Source organism: Aythya marila (assembly GCF_965140915.1).
Source record: "Aythya marila genome assembly, chromosome: 17".
Classification (NCBI taxonomy): domain Eukaryota; kingdom Metazoa; phylum Chordata; class Aves; order Anseriformes; family Anatidae; genus Aythya; species Aythya marila.
This window is the reverse complement of record NC_139058.1, coordinates 7344948-7368707: the sequence shown is the minus strand read 5'-3', so window position 1 is coordinate 7368707 and position 23760 is coordinate 7344948. Positions and strand designations below refer to the sequence as shown.

Genomic DNA, 23760 nt, shown 5'->3' with positions numbered 1-23760 from the left:
CCAAGGCGAGGCTGGACGCGGTGCTTGGGGACACGGCTGGGTGCCACCGGTGCTAGGAGATGCTTGCACCACACGCACCCAAACCCATCTCCCAACTTCTAACAACTCCGTGCCTCACCCCCGACCCCCTCACATCCACCCCAGCCCCACCTCCCCCCTGCCACCCCCCTCAGGCCGGCGGGGCCCCGTAACCGAGCGCCGCCCCCCCCCCCCCCCCCCCCTTCAGGCCGCGCAGCCGAGCGCCGAGCGAGCGGAGGCAGCCGCGCCCCGGGCGGCGGCGGCGGGGCCGTGGCAGGAAGCGGCGGGGCCGGGCCGCCCCCCCCCGCAGGCCGGCACCGGGTGAGCGGCGGCGGGGCCCGGCCGCGGGGAGCCGGGGAGGGGGGCTCGGGGCACCCTGGGTTCCCCTAAAGGGGGTGAAGGGGGAGCCGGTGCCCTCCTCCCCCTTCCTTCCTTTCCCGCGGGGGTGGTCCCGGGGAGTTTTTTTTTGGGGGGGAGGGTTTATGGGGGGGAGGGGGAAGGGGGGGGGGTCGTGGTCGCGACATGGTCGTGACAGGGGTGTGTTGTAGGTGCCGGATGTCCTCGAGCAGCCCCTGGGCCCGCCTGGGAAGGAGGAAGGAGGAGGCCGGCAGGCGAGTGGTGAGCCCCCAGGTCTCATTCCCTGCCCCCCTGCCCCGTGTGTGTCCCCGTCTCCCCCGTCCCCATCCCCTCTGTCACTTTCCCCCTCTCCCCCGTCCCCCTCTCCCCCGTCCCCCTCTCCCCTCTCACTTTTCCTTGTCCCCATCTCCTCCACTGCTTCATTTCCCCCTCTCCCTGTCACTTTTTTTTTTTCCATCCCCATTTCCTCCCCTGTTTCTTCTCCCCCGGCTCTGGTTCCCGTCCCGTCCTGTGCGGGTGCTCCCGGCCGAGCTCCCCATGGCCACGCCGTGGGGCTGGGTGCTGTGGGTGCAGCTGCCATGTTTGGCTGGGCACCGCCGGGCAGGTGCTGCTGGCAGGGCCTCCTGCCCTGCACCACGACCAGGACTCGTCCCAGCGCTGCCTTGAACCCACATCCAACCCCGAAAGGATTTCGGGTCGCGTTGCCCACCTTGCAAAGCAGTGAGCTGGGCAGCAAGACGTCAGGGTGTAGGGTTGGGGGTTCAATGGGGGCCATGCGCTCCTTATCTCGTCCGCAGGAGCTGTGAGGTAGCACGGCGTGGTTAGGAGTTAACTGGGTAAGAGCTCAGCGGGGGTATGACACCCTGCTGTCATTTACGGGACTCTTGTTTGGGGGCTCCAATCTGTTCCCCAAGGTCTGCGTACGTCTTTTAAACAAAGGGTTGATGTCCGTGAGTTCTGCAGTGCCTACAATCACGTAGCTGATTTCACTGCTGGCTGTTAGTTTAATGAATCAGGTAGAAGATACACTGGAGTACGTGGGTTGCTTTTCTGTCATGTAGTCGATTGTCGATAGAAACAATACCATGCTTGCTCTTCTCTTTTTCTCTCTCCAAAACTGTATGATTTCTGGTAGCTGGCTAATTCTGAGTTCTCAAGGAGTGTTGAAACAGTACAGGGAGTGTTTCAAGTGTAAATGCCTCTTCACAAACTTTCTTTTTTAACATTAACACATACCCGACAACTTAATGCTTTCTGGACCTGCAGTGAGGCTGCAACCTGTTTGTAACTATTAATGTGTGATTTTTCAGATTAACATTTCTTACGCCCAATAACGAATCGCACATCTTATCATAGAGCTCATCAGATAACTTCCTCTAGCATCTGATTTGAGGGACAACTTCAGCTAGGCCGTTTCCATCTTTCCTACCCAGTGTGAGGGTTTGCAGATGGTAAACTAATTCTTCTGTGTGTGTGTGTTACAGAGATTCTCTGTAGGTACTTCCCTCTCAATTTGTTACCTTTGTTAATTAAGTTTTTCAGAAAATCCTTGCTAGTCAAAACTTTTTATGGTGAGATATTTCTGGTTATGTGCATTCGAAACACCAACCTTTTCTCAGCAGGCTTTTGTTGCTAAATGTATTTTTCGTAGTGTGTTGCAGGGTGGGGTGGTCTCTTAACAGAACTGGGCTCTGTCTTTTCTGATTAATCAGCTGCCTTCCCTGCGAGAGAACACCCTGTCAATTTGCAGCGAGTTTGGAGCCTGCTGGGCTAACACACGCTCTTCAGGAACCCCCTGTGGCAGGGGAGGAGAAGGGTAGGGATGCCTGGGAAGTTCCCTGCACAAAGAAGGAGTATCAGGGGGCTTGGAGCAGAAACACAGAATCCGGCACTCGCTCAGCTCTTTTAATAGCTGTGCTTTTGCACAACAGGAAGAAAAAAAGTAGTAAGCCAAAAAGTGTTTTATTTTATGCTTATTATTTTCAAACTACTTCCTTATTTGAAGACCATTGATTCAACCAGAATGATTTGATTGCCTTTGGCTTGGTGCTGTGTAATAAACATTATGCAATTGCGTTGCGCCTGCCTGTTCGTTGGCTCTTCCAAGGGTAGCTCAGTGAGTTTTCCTGACGCTGTCTCGTTATCGGTCTCTGAAATCACTGTGGTAGGTTTGTTTTAATTCATCGGGTGAAGCTTACTTTAGAAAGTACTGATCTGGTTAATCTACGGTTCCTTAGGTGTTTTGAGTGAAAAAAAAGGGAAATCTGTTGCACTGTGTAACCTCTTTACCTAGTTCACAGGTAGCAGGCACTCGGACTTGTTCATTTTGATCTGCTGCGGCTGCGTTACAGCGCATGAAACTTGACTGCAGAGTGTGCACTGCTTAAAATCATCATCAGTATTGCATGGCAGGAGCTGTAATCTGCGTGAACCTCAGCTCCTAATTAATGAGGAGGAAAGTTGAAATAGAAATTAAAGTAAATTAATTGGGTGTGGTTGTCCATCTCCTGAGTTACTGAAGGATGGTGGAAATCCGAGCGCTCTCCTTGTTATTTGCAGTACTGTGACAGCTTCTGCTGAATCTTTGTGAAGCCCCAATTCCCAGCATTAAGGAATAATGCTTCTGACATGGTGTGTGCTTAGAGTTTCAAAGTATGTGAGGGTCTTTAATTTTTACTACATGTTGGGAATATGAAAAGTGTATGTTGGTAAAGATGGGTAGCTTTTCTCTCAGATTGAATTCAATCAATTTCTTTTAAATACCAGCAGTAATCTTTTTTTCAAAGAGATTTTTGAATTATTTTGTTTTGGCTAAGCTTGTTCATGCTGAGGATGGCAAAAGAATGTGTTCGATTTGAGCAGTTTGGAAGTTTTCGTGTTTGTATACAGTCATCCTGGTGTTTGTGTTGCCTTACTAGACTTTCCCCTTGTGTAAGAAATTGTTAGTTTGATTTGTAGGGACAGGGAAATTTCAAATTTAATATAGGGAGCCTACAAAACAAGTTTGTCGGAGTTGTTAATGAAGTAAGCACTTATTCCCTTGAACAGGTAATAGCTTGATGTTGATGTAATTACTATTTTTTTTCCCCACCCTGAATATTAGGTCAAAATGGACTCTGGTTTCATTAAATTTGGAATAAACCAATAGCTATGTGGGAACGCGCAGTTGCATGCCTCACTACTTAGCTACAGGAGGCTTTCAAATAAGGACATTCTCACAGTTTGTCTGGTGTATTAATTTCAATCAGTCTTTCTGAATGGGAGTATAATTAGGCACAGCTGGATCGTGGGGTTAATTGGGCAAAGTTAGAGAGCCCATCTGAATCAGACTAACTAATCTCCAGCAGCAGCACTTCCTCATGAGTAGTGAACTCGCCTGGAGTTGCACCCCCTTCTGCTGTGACTTGTTAATTGTGATACTGAGGGGAGACAGAGTAATTCCTCAAAAGAAGGGCAAAGGGTGACCTTGGTGTGCTATGGTTTCAGACCTTCCTGACTCTGCTTCAGTACAAGCAGCTTTTGTGCTGCTGGCTGTACTGTCTTTGGGAAGGGAGAGCAAGCTGTTCCTATTTAGTCTAAGAAATTGTCGTTGTAAGAGTGGAGACATTAACCCCGCAATCCTGGATAAATTCCGGTCTAGGAGGCTACACGCTGCCTACCTACATTAGTTTGGTTTTCATTCTTGCACACTGCTCTCCAGCATTACTGTGTGTGGCAGATGCTATGGCCCAGACTAACTGTTTTTCAGCGCTGGGGGGAATGAATCTCATGTGTAGTGTGCGTGTTTTCGCGTATGTTAAACAGTTTGGGATGAAAGGTGTTATGACTACCAGATACTATCACCATTTTATGAGCAGGATGTCCTTATTAGATTGGAATTGATGAACGCGTGCCAAATTTTGTGCATGGTGAGTCTGCCTCTGTCGAGATGCAAATATTGTGCTCAGTTTCCACGTTAAACCTCTTTTCCCCTTCATTTCTAGTTAGTGATCTGAGATTTTGTTGCAGAGATGCTGGCACAAAACTGAGCAGATTTATTTAGGGTGGCCCTTGCACATTTTAAGTGTTTAAGCCAGATTTACAAGAATATAGTCACTGATGATTCATGTTGAGATGATGTTTTTCTTCCTTGTAATGGAACATATGGGAGTACGTAGCATATGGTACTGCTGAGAAATGTTAGACGCAGAGCACTGATTTGATTTATTACACAGCAAAAAGTTTGGATTTTTAGTCTAACGCTGGGCAGAATGCTTTGTAAACAAGTCAGGCTGCCGCTTTGTATTGGATGCACTGTCTTGTGGTGGTAAATTTTCAAATAATTCCTGTAAATGAAAACAGCGTTCTTACAAAACTTGGGTTTGTTGCCGGTGCACTGCTGCAAATGTATGAATTCAATGGGTGTCTCATTAAGAGATGTGACTGTTTTTTTGAGACCAAACCAGCCTTGGATTGTATTGCCTTGGCAGTTCACCCAGCCTTCTAGCCGTCCAGGGGGTGTTTATCTTCTTATGGTTCCGTCTTGCTCTTTTGCACCTTAAAAACTGAAATCTCATGTGTCTTATGTGGGGAGTAGAGGTGTTAAGAACATGTAAAGATATGTTTTTCTTCCTGTCTTAGTAGCCAAAGCATCTTCCTTCTGGTGTTCTTGTTCTTTGGTCTTCTCATAACTTAGGGAGGTTTGTTTTTTTCAGCGGGTGGGTGGTGGGAGTCAATGCACACCTTGATTCTTCCAGCGAACAAGAGAAAGTGTACAAAAGTGCAGCTGGAGAGATCGTAAATTCCAGTCCTGCATTTCCTGGTGCTCTCCTGCATTTCTTAACTATTCATCTTTCAGGTGATTATAATCTCTTCAGAGCAGGCAGCACTTCTGCTGTGGCTTTGTAGCTCTTACTACAGTGTTACTGGAGCTCACAGGTGCTGTAGTAATACAGATAATAAATAGTTGGTCCTAAGAGTACATTAAGCTTTTTCAAAACTGATTTGAGCAATAAACAGGAACCTTAAAATGTTGTTTCTGTTTATTTTTTTTTTCCCCAAAAGAAAAACTGAACTCTAACTTACTTGTAAACATTGAAGTACTGGTTAAAACAGACACTATAGCAAATTGGTACTGCTTTTATTTCTTGTGCATTTACCTATTTTGACTCCTTCAGAAGAAGCTTCAGTATGTTGTAACCATGAGGGGGGGAACGTTTGACATAATTTAAAAACTGATCTTATTTAGTAAAAGGAAGTATTATCTATAGTTGAGGGAATTAACTAATGACCTCTTGTTACCATCGCCTTCAGGATCTTAGATCCTCCCTTTGCTTGCCTCATTCTTAGTCATAGATTGGAAAAGGAAAACAGGCTTTTTTCCCCTCCCAGCTCTTAAGTAGTTTCTCAACTTCAGATGAACTGATCGGTGACCTAAACCATGTGCATAAACTGAAATCAAGAAAATATTCCCTCTTCGCTTGCAGAACATACTGCTTTTATTAGAGCTCACATAGCACATCGACTAACTCTGGGTCCCAGTTTTAACCTGTACGTAGAGTGTTTTTAAAAAGCATTGCCTCGAATTTTAATTTGTAACGTTTTTGATCTTAATGTTAGTTGGGGTTTCAATTTGAACTCTAAGCTTCTTTCAAAAGGGGGGGGGGGGAAACACTTCTTATCTGGAAAGTATGCGAGTGGCAGAGCAGATAAGATAATTGAGACCTAAATGTGAGCTGGGATGGAAACAGGCTCTGTTAAGAGTCAGGTCTCATCCGCTTTGCCACACTCAGGCGATGCTTTAATGCATGCTAATGCAATGAGTTTTGTCATCCTGTGGAGAACGCAGTGAGTTTGGACTCCTTTGCTTTTGCATTAGGAGAGTGGAGCCTGTAGCTGAAGTGTTAGAGGCGTGTTTTCATCTTCTCAGAAATTCTGTGTTCATCTGTGATGCAGACAGCCAAATAGGAGGGTTTTATGCTTTTCCTGCTTGTAACCACATTTTTCTCCTAAAGTGAGGAATAGAAACAAAAAACGTTCCAGCTTGTTGTTCTGCTTGGGCAGTTGTTTCTCATAATTGCTTGTGTGAATTTGTGTGTGGCTTTCTCGGTGACAGGATCCCCCCAGGAGCTGCCAAGCTTTTTATTTTAATTTTTTCCCATAGAGGAAGAGCTCCCGTTCTCACGTGTTTGGGGCTTGATGGTGGCCCAGGTGGGTAGGAGGGTGGTAGTTACCTAAATTTAGGAAAAATGAGTAACTACTGGAATGATTTTGTTTATGTTTCACAACACAATGTCTTATTTAGACTTTAATTAAACTCTGCTTTTGCAATTTTCAACGTGGTATTTTAGGGTTGTTTTTCGCCAAAAGTACTCAATTCCAAATCAGGTTAAGCTCTGTTTCCATAAGATCCTAGAGGCTTTTTTGTTGTTGTTGTTGCAGAATCATGGTTGGGCTTAGTCTCCTGCTGTGAGAAATACAGGCTAGGAATCAGACCCGCTGCGGGTGATAGAAGCTGTAGTCCGGAAAAGGCCCTTATTCTTTGTAGTGTTGTATTAATAAGAGAAGTAAATGTGTGATATACACCAGGAACAGTTCAAATCCTAAAGTCTGACCAAATATTACCTCAGGTAGGTGCTCCAAATTTCAGGTGTCACCAGCCATTTCTGTTCGGGGTCTTCAGCTGTGCGCTGAGGTGAGGTTTCTGTCAGGCATCGGTCGCTTGGCGCCTCAATACAGCAGGAAGAAAGTCGCTGGCTAAAGCATTTGTTGTCCCTTTTTCCTGTCCACAGGGCAATTTTGGGAAGAACACATTATATTTTTCAGCAGTTTTATGGCTTGTTGATGTGCTGAGCCCAAGCCAGGTGGAGGTGGCCGTATGAGAGCGATGTCCAACGTGCTGGCGTTGGAGGTACCGGGCCCAGGTCTGTGCCAGCCAGTCCGTGCCTGTGCAGCTCTGCTGGTGTTTAAGGTCAACTGCCTGCAAATCTTTTAGGAAGGCTTGTATTCAAATGCTATTTATAAGACCAGACTAATTTCTTTCTTCTTAATGATGGCCTTTTTGCTGATGACAGGGCTGGAATCCGGAAGGTCTGGATTCTGAATGCCACTCGTCAGCTGCGTATCCACAGGGAAGTCGTTTGCTAGATTTCTGCCTCTGTTTTTTTATCTGTATTTAAATGGGGGGGGGGGGAGATTGACTAATACCTGCCTCACAAGGCTGTGAGAGCGCAGTCAGTAGCCTCATGCTGTGAGATCTCTGGAAAACACTGCAGGAATGTGCAAGGGGCTTATTATGGCTAAAGCCCTGGCGAGGAGAGAACTGGTTCCACCTGGGTTATTGTCAGACCATTCATTAAGGAGTCTTAATAGCCAAAGTGATGATAGTAGCTGCTCCTGGCTTCACCCTCAATTACCCTGGGTAGGTGCAGGCTGCTGCAACACCAGAGTGCTGGTTTGGAGCAGGACCGAAGCACACGCATTTATGTTTGAGTCCGCCCTGAGCTCTTCATTTCTGTTTCACGGCTGGATTTGCATGCAGGTCAGGCCGTAGCCTAAGTGAAGTTTGGCAGCCTGACATAGCGATGATTGCTTATTCTGCCACTAGCGAGCCCTTAGCGCCTTCTTGCCAAAAGAAGTCCTGTATGTTCAGCTGAAACTCTGCTTAGTATCTGCCTAACTCTTAATTTGCAGCATTTTCACTTAGCAAATTGAACAAAACATAAAAAATATCAGGCAACAGAACTCTTAGTAATCAATATTAAAAGTTGTAAAGCAAATATAAAAACCTCTTAAGATTTGGCAACCTTCAAGCTCAGGTTGCATGTTGACAACCTGTGACGCTTTTGTATGGATGATCCTGCTGTAGTTTTTAATTTATTTGATAGGCTGTTTCTAAAATATGTGCCAAGATCTTAGCCCTTCTGGCAGGCATTGTAATAAGCAGCTATGGAGGAGAAGGAGAAAACCTATTTTAGGAAAGACCAGATATCCCTTTTTTTTTCCAAAATGAAGTCATCTTGTCAGCCATTAATAGGATACAATTGTTAAAATTTAATAACTTTCTAAAAATTCAATAGCACCATACCCTTGAAGGCAAGGAAGTTGAGGCCTAAATCCAACCTTATTTGTGTTTGTCTTTGCAGCTTCATCTCTTCATGATTATGTATGTAAACTTCTCTGTGACTTGCCAGACTTGAAATGTATTGATTAAAATACGAAGTCAGGTTCCTACTGAAACACAAGGCTCCAGGGGCTAGGGGTCCAGATTTTGGGAGCATCAAACTGTGATTTTAAATGATGAGACTGCAAGTTAGTATGAATTGATGACCATGCTGTGCAGCAGGTCCTGGAGAGAGGACAGGGCTGGAAAGTGGAAGCTTGCCCTGCTGCAGGGGCAGTGCTGCAGAATTAGGCTGGCGGTGATCTCTTGAAAAGCAAACAAACAGAAAAAGCCCCATACCACTGTTCAGTTTGACTTGCTGAGTAAATTGGGCAGTTTCGCTTTCCGTTTCTTGTGCATTAGCCCGGTCTGGCGGCATTTGTGCAGTCTGGGGCTGCAAACTGCACTGGAAGACTTGAGTCAGAAATCGCTCGCCTTCCTTTAGCTTGTGCTTTACCTTGTTCTGGAGCTTTTCCTACGGAAGACCAAGCCTGGAGTTTTACCCATTACTTGAATCTGCGTTTTTAGAAAGGATTTTATGCTTGGATTTGGAATATAAACAAGGAAAGGCTCTCTTGAAAGGCTGTTGTGTTATGTTGCGTGTTAGTTGTTTATTGCTTTATGGCCTACATGGAAAAATATCCCTGCTGTAAAAAGTAGGGAAAGGCCAAAGCAGAATGCTTGTTTCATGAGCACTGGCAATGCTGACTGGAAGGTGATGGCAAGAAAGCAGATGGGTGTTGCCAAACAGTTTTATTTCATGCTTCAGGTATACGATGGCTTTCTAAATGTTGGGGCCTGACACGATGTGATGGAAATCGTGTGACAGGTGAAGTTAATTTCTAAATATTCAATCCCGTGTGTTCTTGAAGGGTGAGAATTACTTGGAGTGCACAACCAACAGCCTAAAATTAGCAAAGGAAGCACCAATACATATTAATTTTCTTCAAATAGGCTGTTTGTTTTACTTAGACAAATGAGGACAGTTTCCTTGCTTTTTTTTTTTTTTTTCCTTTATTTTAGGCAGGTGCTTAGTAAGCAGTACAGCACAAGAGAAACCTTTCTGAGCACTGCTCAGCCCACCTGGCTCTCGGAGCCTTCCAGGGAACTTGCGGCGGCTGCGTGCAGCGTGAAACCTCTCCCCTGAAGGCCGCCGGGCTCCTGGAGGCAGGGCCTCCCCTTCCACAGGGCGTTTGCAGCTGTTGTCAGTGAAGCTGTGGGTGAGTCTCGAGGGTGCACAGAGAGGAAGTGGAAGAACTTTCGTATTTATGATCTCTGTCTTCCCAGTTGCCTTAAACAAAAAGGACGGCTCAATTCGTGCCGCCGTTTGTCAATCCAGGACTCCTGCAGAATTGGGTTGAAGGTCGAGCATCTGGAGGAATCTCCCTCGAGGTTTTTGCGTTCCTGCACCTGAAAAGCCATGTAGGAGCTGGTGGGATGGTGAGCATGAAGTTATTGTTCTCGACTTGTCTGCCTGGCAGGAGGAACTTCCTAGTGCTGACTGCTAACGTCACCCAGCCGCAAGTGTTCGCTGGTGCTTTTAGTCCACAAGGGGGGATGCGGGGCAGAATGTACCCCCCGCCCAGCATAATTTAAGAAAGCTGTTGCAAAGCTCACACCGAGTTGGTTTAAAATGAAAAGTAGGTATTTAAACCCAGGCTTTGCCCTCAGGTGGTTATTTCAAGGCTGATGAATGGCGTTCAGCCACGTGTGGGTGCTGAGCTCTGTCACACAGAGCCGCCCCTGGTCCGAGGGGGGCTATAAGGTCTGCTTGTGGCTGTCAGGGCACTGGGTCAGTAGCTGTTACAGGTGAGTTCTCCTGCCTCCTCTTCTCGGGGGGCAAGCTGCACAACGTGGAGGGATTTTTCTGTTCATAAAGGTGTATGTGCCACCTCTTTGTTTAGAGGGCAGGGCAGAAGAACACATTGCCTTTGTGCCAGAAGTTGGCAACGATTTTGGAGAGCTTTTACTTCTTTTATACTTTGCTATCTAAAACCTCCTTTTGAGAGTGGCATGTCTCCTGCACAACTGAATTTTACTTTTGCATTATCCTAGGTTTACTTTGTTTTCTTACTCCCTCACTTGCTACCCTCCCTCTTTGTTTTATGCACAAAATGTGAAGACCAAATACACCTAAACAGTGTGTTCTTGAAAAGGTAGCACATTAGGAGTTTGATCCCTGTGTTGGTAGAGCAGCAAGCTAAATGAATGTGCTTTGGTTATTTTCTGTTTTGTTTTTTTAATGAGACATCCAAGGGGAGGGAGCAAGCCTTCGAAATGAAAACTGCTTTTCTGTTCTGTGACCAGTCAAAATATTCTGGAATTAAAAGCAATGCTGGAGTAAATTGATTTTTGAACCATTTGTACGAGGAGCTCATTTTATGTAATTACTGGGGCGTGACTTTAAATTCTGGGCAGGACTTTGTGGCTTGGTAGCATCCAGTTCAGCTTCTGATGTTGCAATGAAGAAGGAAGTGAGCATGTGTGCGCCTGGGGAGGGGGAGAACGAAGCACTTCTGCCTAGCCACATAAGGTGGGAATTGCAGCTGGCTGGTTATTTTTAGCTGCTAGCTATCTCATTGTGAATGTGAATCTCTTTATCAGACAGTTTGGTAAAGCCATCAGTTCGTTTTGGAGAATTGTTTTATAGCAAAATGCACTAAGCCAATGGCTTCATCACCCCAGTTTTATTCATTAAACCTTTAAGTCTTTATGCAGGACTGGGTGTGATGTGTTTTGCAAGTATTTCTATCTGCTGGTGATTTTTTGCAGTTGTACATCTAGAGCTAAAGGACACGAGCACAGTAGGGGCTGTGAGGAAAGATGAGACCTTACAGATCGGCCTCAGGAGCTGGAAAAACACAGAAGCTTCACTGAAGGAAAAAAGTAAAAATAATGGATTAGATTTTGCTTCCTTCTTGCAAAACCCTGCAACAATGCGGTTGCAAGGACTTCTTCATGGGGAGGAAGGAGAGCAGAAGATACCATCAGTTTCCATCGGTGTATTTTCCAGTCACTCACTGTGATAGTGATTCTTTTTGGTTGCTCATCCTGGCCTGAAAGCAGACATATGGGATGTTTCCATTTTAGGCTGTTCCGCGTAATGTATGAATAAATTCCCCCTTCCTATGTTGCTTTTGCCACAGTGGGTGAGCTTTCCTGCCCGGGATCAGTCTGTTTGGCTGCACTGGCCTAAAATATCCGCCCTCTGAAAGTTCTGTGTGCTATCAGAACACTGATGGAAGAAAACGTTCCAACTGTTTTGTCTCAGGGTTGCTGCTCTTAAAATGCCCTGGTAAAAATACCAAGTTCTCTGAACAAGGGGGATCCTGGGATCCTGGCTGGCCCTTGTTTTGCAGCTTGGCTGCTACCAGCAGGGATTGTGCTGCTGCCTTCCATGAGGAATAGCTGTGAAACCATCACCTCTCATCACGCAGACTAATAAGCATCATTTGCACTGCATCTGTCTGCTGCCCTGTCACTACAGCTCCGAAACAGCGATGGTCAGAACAGAGGAGAAGCTTTCTGTGTCCTGCAATAACTCTGGAAGCGGAGGAGCAGAGGTAGTGATGGCTCCTGGTAAAATTCAGTACGCAGTGGTGCTGACATGACAGGGAATGCTGCCCTGATGGGGCACCAAGCAGTCTCTGTCCCCATTTACTTTCAAACCATGTGTTTTGAAATGATTTTTATACAGCTTCAAACTGTCTCATGCTGACTCAGATTGGCTGGGAATGTCTGAAGGCTTCTAATCAGAGCACGGTTTCCTCTGTCAACAGAATGGGTGTATCCTGGCTATGAGTTTTTCCCTCTATTACAACAACATCTCCTTTCATGTTGATCTTGAAGGATCTGCTGCTCTTGCTATCTTTTTCTTTTCCGTCAAGACCAGTTCATTCACTGAGCCCGTGGTAATGCCCTGGCTACCTGTTTGTGATGGGTCTTTCACTTTTTTTTGCTTAAGAAGCAGCGTTGAGATCTTTGGTGTCTGAGTAAGAAAGATAAATGCTTTCAGGTTTTGGTTGTATAAGCCAACTCTGAATGGAAGTGCAGGAGGTAAATGACATTTCTGGGAAGTAAAAGCAGAGGTGTGTACGTGTATATATAATGGTGGCTAAACTCCTTGAGGCTTTTCCAGAACCGTTGTATAGCAATCAAGGCACTGTTTTCAGCTTTCATGTTTTATCATCCCTCCTAAATCATGTGCCAAATGATGCATTTACAGAACTGAATCAAGAAACCTCTGGTGATTCAAATGGAAATCTTGAATCCGAGTGTAAGGTCACCGGTTTAGTTTGCTGGAGTGTGTAGCTACAGCAGGTAATCAGAAGCTTTGCTCTTTGTGTTGGGATTGACTTAAACACACATCCTAAAGCCCCAAAATGTCCAAGGAAAACTGGATGCCAGAAAACAGATATTAAAACATATTGCACAGCAAAATCCTAAGTTTGAAGCATCAGAAGGCTGCTGGCTCACAAGTAATTTTAGTCGTTACGTTTCGATTGGCAGTCAAAAATGTGCTGGGACTGAATTTGGTGCAGCTCTCTGTGCTGCTCATCCTGTTCCTTGCCCTGGCAGTGCGTGTGCTCCCTGTCCCTGTTGGGGAAGATAGGACAGCCCTATGAAGGACGCTGGTTCCTGCGTAGCCTTTAACATCTAGCAGGTTTGTTCAGCAGCCGACCTGTTGCTCTTTGAGATCCGCGGGGCGTTTTGTGTTTGTTTTGGCTGTTGGCTTATCGCGCGCTCCCAGTAAGGCCAGCCTCTTCTGGCGGTGGCTGATAGAGGCGTTGGGGTGCTCGGAGGGCTGCACTTGGGTCCTTTTGCCCTTAGTCTTTGGGTTGAACTCGTGCCTGAAAGGGCTGCAGACCTGCTGCAATGATAGAAATGAAATAAATGGTTAAATATCTGAATGGCTCAGACATGAAACAGGCTCCCTGCTTGTACTTCCCTCAGTGCTTCGAGGGTATTGGCCCATCGCTGATGACAAAATGCTCCAAGGGTTCTGCTCTCCTGTAGAGGTGGGGCTTCCTCTGCTCGGCTCGTGTGTTAGTTTTAAGTTTGATCCTGCCTATTTCACGCTCTGCTGGCATAAACATCACTGCTGTATTTACAGCCTAGTAGCTGGTTAGTAGGTGTGCACGTGGCAGGCTGTGGGATAATTGCCTGCAGGGTTGTTCTGTATGTGCCGGGGAAGTGGTCTGGTCTCCCCGAGTGGCCCTCGGATAGCAGCAGTGTACGTGGGATGGTTTTGAAACCCTGGGTTAAAAACTCAGCGCTTGTCCTCAGCTGTTGACCAGAGGAGTGAATGATGTGCAGTGCTGAGAGCTGGCAGGCTTTAAAGCCAGAGATTTATGCAAATTACTTTTTTCTTTAAGAACCACTTCATTTGTGTTCTCTGTGTGTGTAGCAGCAGCACTGTTAAATCACGCTGTGCCAAAGACCAGTCTAAACCTGCATATTGATCCAACACCAGCACAGGTATCTTTGGATCCTCTTTTCATCCACAGCAGGTAAATGTAGAGCTGCAGTTTGAGATTCCCAATGCCCGTTAGAAATTCAGCAATTTAGCTTGGATTTACGGGTGCTCTGTGCCCTATGGAGAATGGCTGAGCTCCTCCTGCACCCTTTAAGGGCACCTCAGGGATGCTGTGCTTTGAGAGTGCTGTCGACTGAGAATTGAGGCTACCGGGGCATTGCGTGTATCCTGCAGGTGTTCTCCAGGTGGAACTGGTGGTGGTGCCTGGCATCACGTGCCCAGCAGACCTTGGAGATGCTTCTGAATCCTAAACCTTGTCAGTTCTGGAAAATCAATTCCCTTCTCCTGGTGTACTCCTCTCCGTAAAAGGAGTTAAGCTTTTAACAAGACATTTTATTCTCTCTAAAGAGGAAAATAAGGCATTGTTGCAGGCAGACTTCACATAACACATACATAATTGTGTTTCCATGATGCACACTTATTTTAGCACAGTTTTTTTGCGCAGCTGTCACTTTACTAGAAAGGTGAAACACAGACACGTGATGGCCTTCTTGCTGAGTGTGTTTCCTGTAACAGCTACCTGCTCGCTTTTCTTCGGGCTCTCACAAATCTGTTTAACAAGAATGTGTTTTTTCTGTTTTTTTCCTTTTTTTTCTTTTTTTCCCTGTAGTGTAACTTCAAATGTGCGAGGGCAGACTTCTACCTTTGTGTGCCCAGGCTGCTGAGTCCTTCCCCACCCAACACTCTACCCTGTTGCTTCCGAGAATTTGTGTTTGGGTTTTTGGGAAGCAGGAGGGACCTGGGATTTGGGTGGATTTACAGAGGTAGCAGAGTTGCAATATTCAGGTTTTGTATCTTCATCTAGTCTATGGTAGCACTGACTGCAGCTAGAAAGGCGATCCTGGGGATGTTGGCGTACTCTGACACCTTTTGGATCTGCTTTTGGGATTGAACCCAGCCGTGGGTCGCTGCGCTGCAGGTCCGTGCCTTTGCTGCCACCAGTCGTGGTGGTCTGGCACAAACCCCTTGTTCACTGAAAAGGTTTGTGCAGGACTCCAGCTGCTTGAAGTCAAGTGTTACCTGAAAATCTCCTGATCAGAGATCTATTAAGGAAAATGTAACAGCTAAAAAAAGTCACGTTAGGCTGCACCTGGTGCTGGCAAGGGGGTTCTGTGGGTACTGAGGGGGGCACGTGTGTTGCAGGCAGCTCTGTCACCCGAGACCCTTGCTTGTAGCACTGATTTCAGAACAAGCAGCGTTTATAATGGTGTGCAAGATTTTTTTGAACTTCTTCTTCTTATACCTAGCTTTGATATGCTGCTGCTGGCATAATTAAGCACTCGTCAGCAGCCAAGCACTGGTAGTACTTATCTTTGTCCTTGTTGATGTGCTCCTGCTAATTTATTGCGTCAGCATTAAAAGCTATCCAGCTGTAGTGCTGCGTTCAGCTAAGCTATTTAGAAATGTGCATTTTTAGGTCCTGCTCAGACAGGTTCACAGATGATACAGGTATTGCAGGTAATGAGGGAGGGGGAAATAGGTTCCCATCTTACAGGAAGCGTCCTGGTTTGGGGGAGCCATCTGCTGTGCTGTGGTCGTACCAGGCGCACGTGCGAGCCCAGAAATTAATTCTGGATAAATCCATCTTGTCTCCTGCCAGCAAACATCCTTCCATGTAGTTCAGCTGGATGGGTTGGGGCGTTGCTGTTTTTTCTTGGTGCTGGTGGATGCAAATAAACACAAGTTCCCTGCATTGACAGGTGAGGATGTAACTTTGAGGTGCTCAAAAGTGAGGTGGAATTTCTCCTTTGTCCTGCTGGATTTTTATCGGAGTCCTGGTAACTCAAGAAGGCTATCTGGTGCTCTCTGAAGGTGAGACTACTACAGCTCGGTAATTAGAGCAGCCCGAGGGCTTATCTGGAAGTGTTATTAGTGTGCTCCTTGCGCACAAATGTTTGAGTTCTCATAATCAGATTAGAAGACAACCAAAAATGTATCTTAGCTCGAAGTACACAGCCTGTGCTCCAAGAGTGTGTAAATCCTCGTGGAAGTCTGACGGCCTCCCTGCTTCCTCGCAGCTGTAGAGTTGACCACGGAGTGAAAATGTCGAAATTGTCAAAACCATACGGAATAACTTCATGAAAGCTTGGCTTGGTCTTGAATTCGTGGCCAGCAAAGGACTTGTCTGTTTAGTATCTATGAGTTGAAATTAATCCTACGTGGATGGCCAAGTTGCATTCCTTCGTTAGAAGGTCATCCTGTAATTGGAGCTTCTGAAATCTGCATGGTTCCGACTGACCGGTCTCAGACCAAGAGCCCAGGTGAACTTAGGTTTTGCTCATTGCAGTCCTCGTTCTTCTCTAGAAACGTGTGAGATGGTGATGGTCTGTTAGGGCAGTAAGGGAGGTGAGTGTACCCGGGGTGCTTTTAAGCTGAGGGCAGATGGGGGCTTGCTCCCGAGGCCAGTCTGGAGGTGGCTGCTGCTCTGAATTTGTCCTCGGAGAGGTTTTTGGGGCCCTGGCATCAGGGAGAGGAAGAGGATGGTGCCTGGCAGTGTGAGGGATCTCGCTGTCAGCAGGGTGGATGTGAAGCCACCGGGATGCCCTGGAGGTCAGAGAGGGTGGTGTATGGAAAATGAGGCGTTTCTAGCACAGTACTTGGGAGAAATCAGAAGGTGAAAGGGCGTTTGGTCTGCCCTAGCTTCATGTAAGAGAGGAGCTGGGGGTGGTGAGCTGAGATTATTTAAAGTTTGGGGAAGGACAGGCTTGGCAGGAGATTATACAATTAATAATGCAACACTTGACACAAGCAAGTGCTATGGGGCACTGAAGTTGTGCTGGACATTTACTTTCCTCCCTCAAAATGTCCACAAATTAATTAATTTAAATGAGTTTCTTTCTTCCAGTCTCTTCTGTCCTTAATGTATTGTGCCAGAATTTATGCTGCACGCAAACTAAACTCGACAAATATTTTCCCAAAGTAATTTTTCTAATTGCAATCTCCTATTAAATCCGCAGCATGTCAAATACAACGTGCGTTTATTGATAGGAGATACTTCTGATGGGCGTGGGTGTGTGCACACCGGGATCGCTGCTCCAGTCCTTGGCTGCCTGACTGCTTCCTAGAAAATCAGGGGGAATTTCTGACCGTGACTCGTGGTGGCAGCAGCAGATGCTACCTGCTCTGATTCTGGCAGTCCCTGGAGCCTCCGTGAATTGAGTGGTGGGGACTCGAAGCTATCTTGGGGGTGCTCTTAATGATTACACGCCGTTACTGTCTGTCTCTTGTAAATGAGGATCCTAAAGGGAAGTCTCCGTGAAGGTTGCTTTGTCCCATTTCTGATCATTAGCACTACTCTGGAAGTGTTTCTGCTCTGAGGTTTCATTTTCACCCTGCTGTCACCACGGATTGGCTCCAGTGTTAGTCCTCACTAGGTCTGAGAAACCTTCCCTGTTTTTCTTTCCTAATTTTGAAACTGTATTCAGCTTTTGGTTTCTTCCCAAATACATACAAAACTTGACTGAAGAAGTGTAATCTCTTGGCTAAGGTACGGAGTTGGATTCTCTCATAGTTCTGCTGCTGGTATTGCCTTAGGTTCACAATGCCTGAGATACTGAATCCACAAAATAGGGCTATTAATATGTAGATGAGGCACCAAGAGCTAAAACAGTGCTGGAGACTTTCAGAAACCGATAATTCCGTGATTTATTCATAAAGCAGGCAGCGTAACTCTTAAAAATTTGATCAGATGCCAGTTCCTTCAGTAGCCACTCCATTCAGGAACCTTTTTATAGCTGCGCTAACATCTCTGAAGACTGTTGGGCTTAATTAATGTTTAAGGCTCTCAAACAGAACATGTCATAAAAAGGGAAGCTTTCCGAAGCTGGCAGAGGGAGGCAGGCAGAAGTTTTGATTCGGGGAGTAGGGAGGAAAAGGGCACATGAGTGTTGAAATTGAGTAAGTTTGTGGCTGTTTTCTCTCTTCAAAAATATCCCCTTGATTGGGCTGTTTAGAGATGGACTGTGCTCAGCACAGGAATTGGCAGGTGTGTGCGTGGAGTCCTTCACGTGAACTGCCTTGCCAATGCTTACAAACTGTTCCAGTCCAAAAAAGAAAGGAACGGCATTGCTAAGTGTAAGTCCCTCCAAAAAAGTGCATTTCTGTGGTGTGAGTCTGGATAAGCTTGGTAAAGTCGTCATGAAAATGTTCCCCACCAGGCGTAACAGCTACATTTCTCACCTGCAAAACCATATTATCTCAAAGGTCAAGCGCAGAGAACCTGTCTCTGGGAAACGAGCATCTTCCTTGTGCATGAGGCTGTTATGCAGCCTAAAATGAGTCTTTTCCCATCAACACTGACCTTTGCCTGCACAAATAAATGCCTTCAGTGCAACCCATACCACCATCAGGCAGCACAAAACCTGTGTCTGGTGGGCACGGCACGTTCAGTGCTTCTGCTGCTGCGGTAAGGTTGTGTGATATCCTTCATCAGTAGGTGGCTTTCATGTACTGAAAACATGCTCAACAAACATATGTTAAAACCAAAACAGCCATAAACCCCTCCTGTCCCTGCTGATCCTCCCCAACATGTGCGTTCTTCCCCAATGTCTGATTTTTTAATGGTAAAAGATTAAGCGGAAGGGACCCTGTAATCACAAAGTAGGAAAGGTTGCCTAAGTGATTGCAAAAATCTCCCTGGATGGAAAAAATTGGATTGTTTCTGAAGATTTATCTTAATCTCATGAAGGATGTGCTGTGGTGGATGTCTTAGAAGCTCCCCGCATCTCAAACAGCTGAAATCAGACAAAGTTCTCCATACCCAAACAGGTGTAGGTCTGGCTTGTGGGTCGTTATTAGGTTACGTGAACAGAGAAACAAATGAAAAGTGGTAAAAGAGCAGCTTTTAATCAGCGCTCATGATAGGAAAATGACTTTGGTCTGTTTGAGTAGAAAGCAGAACTGGAACAGGCTGACAGAAATGAATGACTTTTTCTGATTTAAGTCCAACAACGTTGCCTGCAGGGGAAAATACTTCTGGCAGAGAAGATGCTAGTGATGAAAGCTTTACTGGAGCAGTTAAGCTTTAGATAAAAACCTCATGTATTATTTAATCTCCATTTAGGCTTTTTTTTGCCTGGTTAAAAAGGTAACAAGTAGGGTATCAAGATCGTATCAATGAATGAGCTTTAGATGCTTTATTCAGCGAAAAGCCCATCTTGGTTTCCTCGAGAAGTTTAATGCCTTAATGGCAGGAGATTTCAGATTGCTCTGATACTGGAGTTACACTGCAGCCTTCACAAATCGCTGTTGTGCTGCTGCTGCCGAGCCAGGGTTTGCAGAAAAGTGTAGTGGAGGGTTTCTGAGTAGAAAATGGGGGGTTTCTGTTGAAATCAAGCTCTGTAGCATAGAGATATGTAACGATGCTCCCTGTATCTGGTGGCCTTGGTCTCTTTATTTTAGTGCCCCTCCCAGAGAAAGCCTCGTTACAGAGGATACGAACAAGTGCATAACTGAGGCCCTGCTCACACACTAATGTTAACTTGCAGCAATGCAATCTAAATATCCAAATCATCCAAATAAACAGAGCTTTAAGTGGACAAGCGATGCCTGGACGTGCCTCTTGAAATCCCTAAGCCGTAGCTGCTCCCGCTGCTGCCTTTTAACACGCGAGGACAGCAGTGCTCAATCTGGTCTGCAGGCTCAGGGACCTTGCTGTGTGCCCTTATCGAGAGAGGAGGAACCTGGCATGCTGCAGTGAGGCTCTGGGATGCAAGTGGTAAGATTTCAAGCATTCGAGGTTTTGATTTTGAGGTCTTAGCATTGGTGATGGTCACAGGCAGCTGTTCGCTGGTGGGGACCAGCAAGGACCAGTGCTGAGCTGCAGCCTCACGAACTGCAGCATTTGTGGGCTGCTGGGTCACACGCTGTGACCTGGCTCCATATTTTGAGGTATTTTGGTGTATTATCCATAGCGACCAAACTTCAAGGAATAACTGGTATTCCCGGAGTATCCTCGGAATAAGCTGGACAGTTCCAAGGAGCTGTAGAAGGAATTTTTGTGTTAGTTGAGAACAAAACTGCAGAAGGATAAAGTGGTTTTTCCTTTTCTGCTAAGTAAGTAAAAGGTGTCACTCCAGGCATTTATCACAGAAATGAGGAAAAAGACTCTGGACCTATTTCCTGTCTTCATATATTGGTCACTGTTGGCGTTGTTGGAGTGCGCTGAAGTAAGGTGCAATAGAGCTGCAGTATTTGGCAAGGATCGCTTCTTATCAGGAGCAATAAATACCTCGGGCAGTCCCAGGTTGCTTTAGGACTGAGGTGGAAGTGTTCTGTCTTCCACTGTAATTGTCTGAGCTTTTAATTCGGGTCAGCCTTGCATTTGATATTAACAAATTACCGAGTTCACTAAATGAGAAGGGTTTTTTTATATTTAATATAAAACCCCACATTTTTTATTTCTATCTGATTTTGCAGTTGCGGTTTTGAGCTGAAGCTTGTTACCTTTTGGGTATGTTCCACTGCTCCAGCTCTTCTCAGAGGGCAGAAGGAGGAACAGCTCTCCTGTTTCCCTATTTCGTTTAATGCATCATTATCCCATATTTATCCCCTGTGTAAGCTGGCTTTATTTTCAGGACACCTTCATGTCGATGCCCTTCCCTGCGTCTGGTGCTTTCCTTTCCTGCTTTATTTCTGCTGCTTTCTTCCTGTAGCTGATGTGGGGTACTGTGTTTGGGCAATGCCATATCTTTGTTCCTTAATTTCTGCTGTGACATTAGTCCTTCTGGCATAGCTCTGTTGTATTCATGCGTCCTGATGCTCCATTTGCCTTTTCGACTGTCTCTGTGCACTGAGCAGATGTTTTTGTAGAGCGCTCGGTGCCAACCCCCAGGTCTTTTTCCTCTGTGGTTACACGTAATTTAAAATTCAGCAGTGTGTGCGAGGAGCTGAAAATATTACTACTACTGGAACAACCCTGCTTTTAGAACGTGCTCATTTCACCAGACGCTGTTCTGCTTCTGTTCTGCTCAGACTTCTCAAGTCTGAGCCAGTCGAGATGGTCCTGGCTGTGGTTTTGACATAATTTCATCACCTCTGCCATGAGGGAGAGTTATCTGTAAGTGTCCGAAACCTGTGCTTTACTAAATTTAATAAACACGTCTGTCATTGCGCATTGTCTTCTCAAAAATCCCAATCAACTAAACAGCTATTTTGGTGACATATCACAGTGGTAAATTATCATTAGAGCAAAAATAATTATATTTTACAACAGTCTCTAAGCGGTCCCTGTGTAGTGCTCGCCATGAAGCCTGGATTTTGTGGCTGCTCAGGCACTGGGACGTGTGCCTGCCAGCATGGGCTGCAGTTCCTTGCTTACTGCTTACACCAAAACACAGCTATTCCCAAATTCATTTTCTTTGATATCCTTCATGTAATATTTCTTACTTGTCTGACCTGAACTGGTCTGTTCCCTCCTACAGCAGGAAGTCGCATCGCTGCCACGCCGTTACCAGTGCGCCTTTGTCCCTGCGGCCACCTTCCCAAATCCTGACACCTTTCACTTCTATGCAGGCAGGAAATAATCTGAGATTTAGGCACTTCCCGTACAAGTTGCGCCAGCACTTGATATCTTCTGACTCTCCCCTCCCAACACCTTTCTGCTGTAGGCTGTGGAGGTTTTCAGATGTTTCCGTCAGGTCGCCCAGCAATCAGAGAATTCAGCTGCAGATTTGCTGCTGATTTATCAATATCCTTGGTGTCTCTGGGACATGGGTTTGCCATTACTGGGAATTGCAGCATGCAGATGCACTCCCTGTTCTTGCTAAAAGCCTGCTGATGTGATCAGCAGGGCAGCTTAACGTTCTGAGACATTAAGGGATGTGCTAAGGAAATTCACATTTTGAATTTCAAGGGGAAAAAAATGTAAGCATAACTTATATAAAATGAGGATTAATGTCAGCTGAACCTATACAACCTATACGTTGACTTTGTGACTGCAATGCTTAAAAACAAAAGGTGGGTACGTTGAGGCAAGGTGCTTGGCGCCCTGCATGCGCTGGTCCAGGTGACAGCTCCTCTTCCCTGCCTGCTGCTGCTGGGCCCCTCTGGCTGGAGCCAAGCCTGTGCTGGCCTGGGGCAGGTTGTGAGCTGACCTGCAGCACATTCAGCTTCAGCATCAGACTCCAGTGCCTCCTGATGCAGATGGTTTTCCCCTCCAGTTCTCATTTAGACTTTTTTTTGTTTCAGTTAAAGCTGCTAAAGGTCAAAAATCTGCATTAAACTAGTGCTAAGGGCCAGTTTTGACCTGATAAATCCCAAGAAAATAGGAGTTAAGGCTAAAATCACAGACCTGGCTCTATCTGTTATGAAGGTATCGAAATTCAAGCCTTAAGGTGCTGTATGTCCTTACATAATAGCAATGATGGTGTGATATGGTAAGACGTAATTTCAGCGTTAACTCAGGATTTCTGTTCGCTAAAGCAAAACACTTGAGTGCAGCCGTCTTCTAGAGTTGAATTTTTTTCAGTTTTATTCTGGAACTTGTAATTGATACAGTTGACAATATATTGAGTTTTTTTTTCTTTCTTTGGTGGCATGTGTAATCTGCACCATGCTCTCCTGCCTGGTTAGAGCCATTCATCACTGCTGGTTGTACCATAAGCTGAAAGCCGATGCCATTCACTGTGGGCTTTGCTCGCTTTCTCTCAAGTCTGAGTGAGAACACAGGATTTCTGTCTTCAGTGGCTTTGAAAGAACTAACATATCCTTAAGCCTTATATTCTAACATATTAACGACACCATTATTTTCTTAGCTTACTAGTTAAGTAAATTGAATTAGCAAAAAGGTGGTAACTGTATGCTAATGACAGGAAAACAAAGTGTGCTGTAACGCTACTGGGGAGCTGCCAGAGTGTTCAATAACCAGGCAGGAACCTGCTCATGGAGAGAAAACTGTGCGTAGGCTTCAGGATGAGGTGTGTAACACCCTGCATTTGGATAAACAGGTTGCCTAAATTTGACACATGTTGATGGATGCAGTGGTGTGGAGTTGTACGAGTGGCTGTGCTGGCATAATGGGGAGGGAGGCTGCTCAGAGCGATTCACAAAATGCAGATATATTTCTGTCTGAAAGTCCTAGGTGCTTCTCATGCCTTGCTGGATTCAGCTGGAGGTATCCAAAGCAGCATTAGGCAGGGATGGGCATATAATTCAGTTGGGTTACAAGGTAAGTTTTTATCTGAATTAGTCAAAACTCCTTGACTTGCTGCAGAGCTGTGCTCCTGAAGCCTAAACTTCAGCCTGGAGAGTGTGAACTCCCAGAGCCGTACCGCGGTGTTTCTGGGTTGTGACCGGGTGCAGGGCTTGGCAGGAGGTCTGGAGCAGTTTCAGGAAGGGTGGGGGTGTCAGAAACTTGCATTAGTGATGCAAGATGCCTCCGATCTGGATGAATGTGCACGTTAGCGTGCCCATTGCATAATGAAGCCGCGGTGGAAACAGCTGCTGTAGTGTCTTGAAGTCCCAAAGAAGGAATGAGTTGATGGAAAAAGCCTCCTGCACCTATTCCAGTGCCTGTGCTCGTCCTCCTTTCATCCTGGCAGTGTGGCATTTTTTGTCCTGCCCCTTCTGGAAATAATCTGTGTACAATGCATGAGTTTGTGTAGCACGAGAGGTGAACCATGCCGTGTGTATTTCTCTGAACTTGTAAGCCTCAGACCATTGGATGTGTCCTCAGTTTCTTCTCCGAGCTGACCTCCTGCTGATTGCTTTC

General features: G+C 45.8%; 1 protein-coding gene across 7 annotated transcripts in view; it reads left to right on the top strand.

The window, feature by feature from the left end:
* Positions 1-251: 251 nt before the first annotated feature.
* TAOK3 (TAO kinase 3) overlaps positions 252-23760 on the top strand; it is an 83320-nt gene continuing 59811 nt past the window's right edge. For 2 of the 7 annotated variants that reach the window (XM_082774476.1, XM_082774470.1), the window contains exons 1-2: positions 252-339; positions 567-636. The gene's annotated coding sequence lies outside the window, so the exon portion shown is untranslated. Of the gene's footprint in view, positions 340-566; positions 649-6126; positions 6202-9538; positions 9956-13509; positions 13534-23760 lie in introns of those variants that run through there. The other 5 variants (XM_082774471.1, XM_082774473.1, XM_082774472.1 and 2 more) reach the window with 5 other exon arrangements.